Source organism: Anarrhichthys ocellatus, unplaced genomic scaffold, assembly GCF_004355925.1.
Source record: "Anarrhichthys ocellatus isolate YVR2014 unplaced genomic scaffold, GSC_Weel_1.0 scaffold16, whole genome shotgun sequence".
NCBI classification, from domain to species: Eukaryota; Metazoa; Chordata; class Actinopteri; order Perciformes; family Anarhichadidae; genus Anarrhichthys; species Anarrhichthys ocellatus.
This window is the reverse complement of record NW_022280046.1, coordinates 1,970,337-1,979,619: the sequence shown is the minus strand read 5'-3', so window position 1 is coordinate 1,979,619 and position 9,283 is coordinate 1,970,337.

The following is a 9,283-nucleotide window of genomic DNA, read 5'->3' as shown; positions in this document are numbered from 1 at the left end:
GTGTGTGTGTGTGTGTGTGTGTGTGTGTGGAGGGCTGGTGGTGGGAGGACAATGGGCAGAAAGGGGGCTGGCTGAATGGGACCATTGAGTCTGCTCAGCCAAACAGAAAAGCATCTTCCATCTCACTTCAAAACCCACAGTTTCACTCTGTACAACCAGGCCTTTATCCTCCATAATTACTCCCTGACACACATGTATACGCACATGCCCGCACACACATATACATACGCATATACATATATACATATTTATAAATATGACTGATTATAGGCGCTAATCACAAGAATAACACAGCCAGGCTGACTCTTGACAGTCTAAGAAATGTGTCAAGTGTCAGTTTAGTCATTCAGTGTATACACCTGAACCTTACATTTATAATATTCAGAATGTTTTGATGTTTTAATAAATGACATAGCTGTATGTCCACACAGCTGTTCTGTATGGATGGGATGACTCTCAATATAGAATGGCAAGTGTTAAGGTATAGGTTAAGAGAACATACTGCATTAATCATCTTTGTAGACAAGCACAAATGGAGTTTGACCTTCATCATACAGTACATGCAGGAATGCTGAGAAATACAGATTTATCGTAGCCGATAAAAATGGATACTTGTTGCTTCATCAGTAAGATTTGTGTTTTTTTTATTTTTATGAATAAAATGTTTTCATTCAAGAGCGTCATCACATTATGTTTTCATGCTGGTCGTCCTATAACTGCAATATGTATAATTACATTTTTCTATATTTGGAGAGGATTTTTTTCTTCCCTTTCCATTGTTTACCAATCAGTGGGGGTCTATGGATTATTGTGCATTTTGTGATGTGTATTGAAATATTTTCTGTGTCATCACTATTTTTGTGAGTTCTTTTCTCTCTGTTTTTGCAGCTAATCGATTGAGTGTCTTATTGTAAGTCGTATGCCTTTAGATACCCTTTGTCACGTAAGCCATCTGGCTGGTGACGGCCTGGTAGGGTGAAAATGTTGCCTGTTTCAGTCCAATAAAGTTTGGACGCTATTGCAGCCAGCGACTCTCCACATTTCTCTTCCCCTAAATTTGCATGTTCACCTGCACCTGACCTAAATATATATTACGCGGTGTGCATGCTCACCCAGCTGGAGAGAAACAATTCAGCCAGCGCATATAAATTAATTTCCAAAGCCATCTAAGCCTCGTTTTCTTCACTGTTATAGAAAAAAAATAGCTGCAACAGATGTGTCACAATATGTATTAACAACCTAATTCACTATAAACCCTTTAACAAGAGGTATTATCGTAAACAGCCTGTCAGACAAAGGCAGCAGGCCCTGACAGAGAACATGCTGTCACAGAGTGCGGTATCACCGACAGTTTTTTGTCAGTGTTACACTGGGCCATTTAAACTCCACCGTGCTCGTTAGCCTAGATCCAGCCCTGCGGCCAGCCTGCTCATTGTACATCCAGCACACTGGATCATTGTGTAGGAGGATAATCCATACAGGGTAATTGGTACACCCTATCATGCAACACATAAGGACAGCGGGATTTAGATGAGGGTGGGTCGATCCATCTATGTACATAGTTAGGGAGTACTTTAAACGTGTAGAACATTATGTTCGACACAAACAATGAATCAATCAATCAATTAATCAATCTATCCATCCATCCATCTCTTCAAACACAACCCTCAGTCCTCCGTCTCCCACCTGGCTTGCAGCAGGTCTGTGTGTTGGAATGGCATGACATCTCTCTCCCTCGCTCTCTCTCACGCACGCACGCACGCACGCACGCACGCACGCACGCACACACGCACACACACACACACACACACACACACACACACACACGGAGAAACAAAGGGTGCAGGCAGCAGGAGATGTGGTGTTGGAGTTCTGTGTGCGTTAGGGATGGGGGCAGGCTGGGTCCCCATCGGGGAGGTGGAAGCTCCATATGGGCACCCCACCCCTTGTATGCCCTCCCTCCCTCCCCCTGCAAACAGGCAGATGTCAAATGGGACGTGCCTCCCTGATGGGGCACAGGGTCACACTGCACAGGGGTAAATAACAGAACAGGAGGGACAGAGAGAGAGAGAGAGAGAGACATGCCTTCCTGCCAACAACCCCCCCCCCCCCCCCCCCCCCGCCCCCCCCCCCCCCCCCCCATCCACCCTCACCAAAACACACCAAAAGAGATGTGTACACATGCTACCAGAGGAAAGCTGCTGACACAAACATGCCAACACACAGACATGGCCATTGAATTCCAATCAGTCAAACAAACTGCTAACATATAAATTAACTTATTAAACCGGACTTTTGATCAAACTGGGTCAAATTTCAAATTGGACTTCATGGAGAAAAAAAATAAGAAATCAAAATAATTGAACCTGAGCCTCATTTCCACTGTAATAGAAAAAAGAAGCAACTCTTTATGCAACATCCACGGTTTTCAGATTATGGTTTTGAAAATTGTATTAACAATTGTTCATTTTTATTGTCTTTCTATTTGATTGTATTGTAATATTTTATGTATTTTTATTGCACCTTTTTACAGGAAAAGTCTATGGAGGGACAATCTAGTTCAAGCGATGAATGCAATAAAATGTAGCGTTAGTCCATTCACTTATAATATTTAGGCCCACTGCAAATTATATAAGTGGGGTGGACAAAATATTAGAAACACCTCTCTCTATAATGCCTTGTTCAAACTAACATCTTCCAAAATGACAGTGAAGTTGAATTAACTCCTGTCTAAAACACTTTCATTGAAGACTGAAACTTTCATTTAAGTTAGCATTTGATGCAGGGCTGTTGTATTAGACTTCTAGCTTGAATATATTGGTAACTGAGTGTACTTAAGTATAAATTGCTTAATACCAAACAGTGATTGGTGGATGTTTGAATGTGTGTGTAAAATGTGTGTCTCTAATGTGATCACTATTTGAGTACGAAGGGAGATGCAACTTGACTCAAGGACAGGTGTCAGTTGTGTGTGTGTCTGTATGTGTGTGGAGGTATGGGCTGCAGTCCTAAACAAAGCAGGGGAATGGACATGCACACACATGCACACACACATGCACACACACACACACACATGCACACACATGCACACACACGCGCACACACACAGGCTGTTCTCTGTGTCTTGAGCCCTGAATGGTTACGCCCGCGGGGCAGGAGTAAGGTTACTTTACATACTGCACTTACAGCTCCCTTTACCACTGGGGTATAAAATGGATTTGAATGAGAAAGAGGGGAACAGAGGGGTGGAAGGAGGGGGGAGAGGGGTGAGAAGGGGGAGGAGGGCCGGGGATTCCCTTTGTGTAACAGGAGGCGAGCTGCTGCTCTGGCATGGCCATGGAGATGGAGGAGCAGGGTCACTCTCCCTGCTCTCCCTCCCTCTGTCCCTGTGCTATAGGCTGGCTGCTCTGTCTCTCCTCCTCATCCCTCCCTCCCTCCCTCCATCCATCCCTTCCTCCCTATTAGCATAGCAGCTGCCTGATACAGGGCGTAGGGTGGGGAATGGCCAGGTTGCTGTGTGCATATGTGTGTGTGAGGGTGTTTGTCGGAGGGAGGGATGTTGGGGGGGGGGTGAGAGGGGGAGGTCCAGTCAATGGCGGTCCGTCTGGCTGGTGAATAGCAGCTAAAGCAGGCCCCCGCAAGCTAGACAAAGGAGCCAGGAGGGAGGGGATGGGGTCGGGGTGTGTGAGGGAGATGGAGGGAGGAGGGAGGGGTGGAAGAATGAGGCAGTGAATGGAGCGCCTTGTCACTGGCGCTATGGATAGAAGCACAGAATGAACTGGAAGAATGAAAGAAAAGTTCAAAAAGGAGCGGAGGGCAAGGAAAAGACCGGCCCGACCACCTGTCTCTCTCGCTCACTTTATTTCTTTTACTCCCCTTCTTACTCACAGGCAGACTTCGGGGAGGGGGTGTTCACTGGTTGTGTTTAGCAACAGACATGTTTTTGGGCAGAAAGTGTTGCATCAGCAGGATTTCAAGCTCACTGCCATCCACCAGCATGACACTGACTCTGTGCAGATTCCCCTGCACATGGGCTGGAACTGTGGTTTTTAATGATTGTTGTGCTGAGATGCACACAGTGCAAGGCTGTCGAAAAGGAGGAACCCACAGAGAATGTGCTGATTAGTTATAAAACGAGACAGTTAGGTTTGATTATAGACACTGGGTAGAGTAGTTTTCGCAGGATCAAAATAAACAATCTCCTGTTCCATCAATAGTGCTTGTTAGACATAGTTGTTCTGATGAATGGCCAGAGGAAAGCTCAATCTCACTGTTTGTCACTCCCTGTGACTAAAATAAAGCTAAACTTTTGAATGAAGAAATGGAACATTGAACACATTGTTTTCTGTCTTAATTGTTACGGTATAGACTACCGAGTGGCTAATGTTAGTGTTTGCTAAACGAACCAAGAATGATAATTTGTTACACATATCCGCAGAATACAAATCCCCGCCAGTTTTTTTTTAAAGTTTGTGGATTGGTATCATCTTTTAAGCAGCTAATGTCAATATTTCTACAATAATAATCGATCAAATGACTCTGGAATGTGATAGGTTCGCTCCCACAGGCCACCCGACTCTGCCGTTACTCTCAGCTCTACGGAGCGGTTTACCACGTTTTAACTCCAATTGTTTTGGTTTTCTGCGCTTGTCATCCAACTTGGCTGCTTCAAACAACATACGCTACTTGTCTCTAGCACCAAACGGTATATAGATACAGTTAGCAACCGAGCTGGTGAACACAGTGGAGCATTTGGCCACTTAAGAACCAGCATTGATTCGGCAAATAACAGAATTCTGTTGTTAAAAATAAACACATTACAGGTGTGTAAAATACCTTCACTGTTGTCAAAGTTGCAGTCAAAGAGCTTTAATGACGGCTTTAGACGCAAAATTGCGCCCCTGACTGAATGCCAGGTAAAATGACAAAAGAATAGGTAAAAGTCAAAAGATGAATATCTTGTAGTTTAATATCATCACGTAAAGGAGTCGACCACATGCAGGATCTGAGAAAGGCCTCGGGCGGACAGATGTGCACCTCCCCGAACAGCTGTGATCACTAAGAACATGCCAGGCCTGCTTTACCTCTGTGTTAATTAACTATCATAAACACATTTAAAGGGCCTGCACACCCACACGGGTATTTTCAGTTACTCTGGTTGATTAGATCTCTAGTCAGGCAGAAGCTGGGTGGAGCCATGATGGGAAATGACCCACCACACATCAAACTCTATGCACCAATAAGGATGATAAGAGCTAAATTTGGACCTTAACAGGTGCAACAAAACGAACAAACTGGAAAGACTGTTAACCGTTTCTTTACGTTCCTCTTTACGTGGCCGCAGGTTCCTGCAGCAAGTCTGAAAAAGTTCCTCATATGTGTTGTCATCGTAAATGTAAAACTTATTCAAACCGTTCAAACAAGCCGTTTGTATTACATTATTACCCAATCAGACTGCAATCCTGTCAATCCCGAGGCACTTTGAGGAAGTCATACACAGGAGCTCCTGTCATTGTACGCACGTTGAACAGAGCCGTTTTAAAATGAGGAATTCAGTGTTGCAAAACCAATTCAATTGCGTTTTACCCATATCACAAGATGTTCAGTTAATCTTGTGTCTTACAGATCAAGTGTAACAATCAAATGAGGGGTGTAAGCATGGACATGAATATTTGATGAGATGCAGAACAATGGCCTTTTGAATGGAGATGGAAGATTATCACACAGACGCACTTGATTGCAGCTGCTGTACCATCGACGCACCAACCATATTTAACTTGATTTATGTGTGAAGAAGAAGATACAATACATACACATGCGCACACAGGACTGTAACCGGTTAAATATGCCAATGTGGCCCATTCGCTTTTTTAATAAAGTCATTTTCACGCTGCTTTCCTGAGTTTTCTGGACTCTGTCTTTTTCCCTGACAGAGTTTCCTCTGAGTCTTCTCTGCAAAAAGCCTCCCAAAAATGCCTTGTGTTGTCTGGCTCACTAAAGCGGGCTGCTCCATGCACAGGCCAGACCAAGACAAGCGAGGAAAGCCAAGGCACATGAAGAACCTATTAGGGGGCCTAGCAGCCAGCAGCAACCCTGGGAGGCCAGCCAGCTCCGTGTGTGAACAATAGGGAACCCAGCTCAACAAAAACATCCTGCAGAAGTGAGAGACTCAGGGGGGAGAGAGGAAAAGACAGGCGAGCAGCAACCCAGATAGCCCATTCGGCATCAAAACACAGAGGGGGCTGGTGTTTGGAGGAGCTAAATGCATCAGGTTGGCGCTTGGTGTGGTCAGTGCAGTACATTTGAGGTCAAAGAGGGCTCCGCTGCAGCTCAGAATGCAAGTTTAACAGCTGCTCTAACAATAAAACGTTGTTTTTTTTCCACGTTGAGTATAACTTCAGGATGACACTGAAAGGAAATCTCTCAAACCACAACCGTTATTTCAATCACATTAAATGCAACCCTCCTTGCTCAACCAGTTGCAGCTATAACTGCAGGTCGCCACCCAGCAAATGTTACAACACAAACAGGTCCGACATGCAGGAAGACGTATTGTAGTGTTGCTTTTCCCACGACCCTCCCACAGCAGCGTAATATCAGTTGCAAAGCAGTGTTTCCATGAAAATGGGCAGACGGTGACTCAATGAAAGGTTCCTCATAAGCAAAATGTAACCGCCAGTATATGCTTTTATAAATTCTACACGTACCGCGTAAGGAGAACAGGGAAATGATTGAAAATGTTCATTTAAAAATGTTCACTTCAAAATGCACAGACTAACAGTGTTTCTTAACCTTTTTTAGCTGCACATTAATCTGTGTGTTCCAGTTTTTGGACTCAAGGTCGGCCCATATGAGGCGAGAGTGTTTAACAGTTTAACCAACCATTATCAGGGCCACTTCATGCACCATCACAGAAAGCCACAAAGTACATATTTCACCAAAAAGAAAAATCACAAAAAGAACCGAGTACGTTCCCTTCCCCTCCAACCAATTCAGCTGATTGCAAATGAATCAGTCTTTTCTTAGAAGCATGAGTTGTACGGCTTATGGGAAAGGGGTTAGTGAAGTGAAAGGAACAAAGATCATTTTAGGAGAAGAGTATTGATGATGAGTGAAAGACACCCTCAAGGGTGTGCAAAAGCAGGTTTGTTAGCAGAGAGCTGAATTGTTGCGCAGAGCTTGGGCCTTAATCGTCAGAAAGGAGCACAAGAGAGGCGTGTGTGTGTTGGACATTTTTTTTTTGAGTGTGTGGATGTAACATAAAACTAGCTCTCGCGCAACACACACAGGGGAGGGGACCCTTCTTTAAACTGAGCCTACCCACAATGCACTGGGCTCTTTTATCCCGGCAGTGAAAGGATGAGGCCAGATGAATGACAAAAGGAGAGAATGGGGATCTGGGTTGGGCCCGGCTTGGAAGACAGGGAGGGAAAAGAGAGAGAGAGGAGGGTAGGGGTGTGTTTCCCGAACCAACCTTTTCTATGAAAGATGCAGGAGGGAGGATGAGGAGGAGGACTGAGTCAGAGGAAATGTTGCTTTTTTGCTCGAGCGCTGAGGAAGAAATGTATGCATACACAGATTTTTGAGTTTAATGATTTCTTTACTGGCTTGTACACAAACGTACAAAAATAATACAGCACTCATCTCCACATGACATCACGTCATCATCACAGTGTTACAAACGTTCAAAAATAAAAGAATAGAAACAAAATGAAACATGATGGAACATCTGCATCACTCATGAAAAATCAGCTGTTTCCTCTTGCTTGAAATGAAGCAAGACCAGAAACACAACTTGGTCCAAAGAAGTCAGCACTTAAAAAAAAAAAATAATAATCATCTCACTCATGTACACCAATTCGGCGGCTGGCTCCTTACGTCATAAATGTTATGACCCTGGTAAGCCAAACAACCACACAACCGTGCAATTTTTAACCATGTTACAATGATCTTACCATCAAATGTATTATTCCCCTTTCAAAAAAACAGGAAGACAGCACTTCAAAAAAGAAAGTGCCCCCAGATATCATCATCATCATCATCATCGTCGATATATATATATATCCATATGTATATATACATACACCCAATCACAGAGATACACGCATCTTTGTTAAAAAAAAACATCATGTTTTTTCCACAAAGTAACACACACATTAGGACTTTATCACCTGGAGCATATATTTATACAATAGTATTTTGTTGTGTTTGTTTTTTTCTATTCAGAAAAAAAATAAAATGTCGACACATAAAAGTCAACTTTTCAACAACAGTCATCAGTGCAATATTCAAAGGAGAGAAAAAAAAGGAAAGCATCAAGTTTAAGACAATTGATGCATATTTAATTTGTTGCCTGATACCAATCTATACCTTGATGTGGCGGATCTATCGCTTCAGATTACTTGTGGTTGTTCCGGGGAAGTTCTCAGTCTGGATGAGCCCCCCCCCCCATGAGAAGCTCAGAATCACACAAACACACTTCAATTTATAAAACACACTCTTTCAACAGCTTCTCATGTGGTGAACCAGTGCTGCTGTGAAGCTTCTATACAACTGTTGGCCATTTGAGCAGTAGGCTTTAAAAAAACAAAAATAATAACATCAACAACAACAACAGAAAAAACAAAACCAAAACATACAAGCAGCATTGATACAAATGTTAGGGTGCCATGACTTTCAAAATGCAGCAGGCAAGTTGATGAAACCATTTTATTTGTTTTTCCTTTTTCTAATCTGTGACATCCTGCAATAGTCATGTGTTGTTGCTATTTGAAGTCTTCATCGTCCAACAGTATTACGGTCCTGCTCAGTAGTAGTAACTATTCCAAAGCCTTGGCTCCTGCAGTTACCCCGTACAAACACTGGGGGCGCACAAGGCTCCGCATTTTTGTGCAATTAAAACTCCCTGCATTTATAAGTCACGCGATACAATTCCATTTTTTTTGTATGACTGAAAAAAAAAATCCTAGAAAACAAAAATCCAGGCTGGTGAAGACAGAGATAGAGAGGAGAGTGGAGGTTTATAGGGAAAACAATGGCAGTGTGTGTGTGTGTGTGTGTGTGTGTGTGTGTGTGTGTGCGTGTGTGTGTGTGTGTGAGAGAGAGAGAGAGACAGACAGAGAGAACCACAGACTCCCATGCAGAAAGGCAAAACGATGCATTGCTGGACAAAATTGGTTTGGTTGTAGTGTAAAATAAACTGCCCCGACTGAGGATGCAGGAATGGTTTCATTGCATCTTCTGTACTGAAGTCCATCGGTCTGGTAGGCTCCAAAAAAAAAAA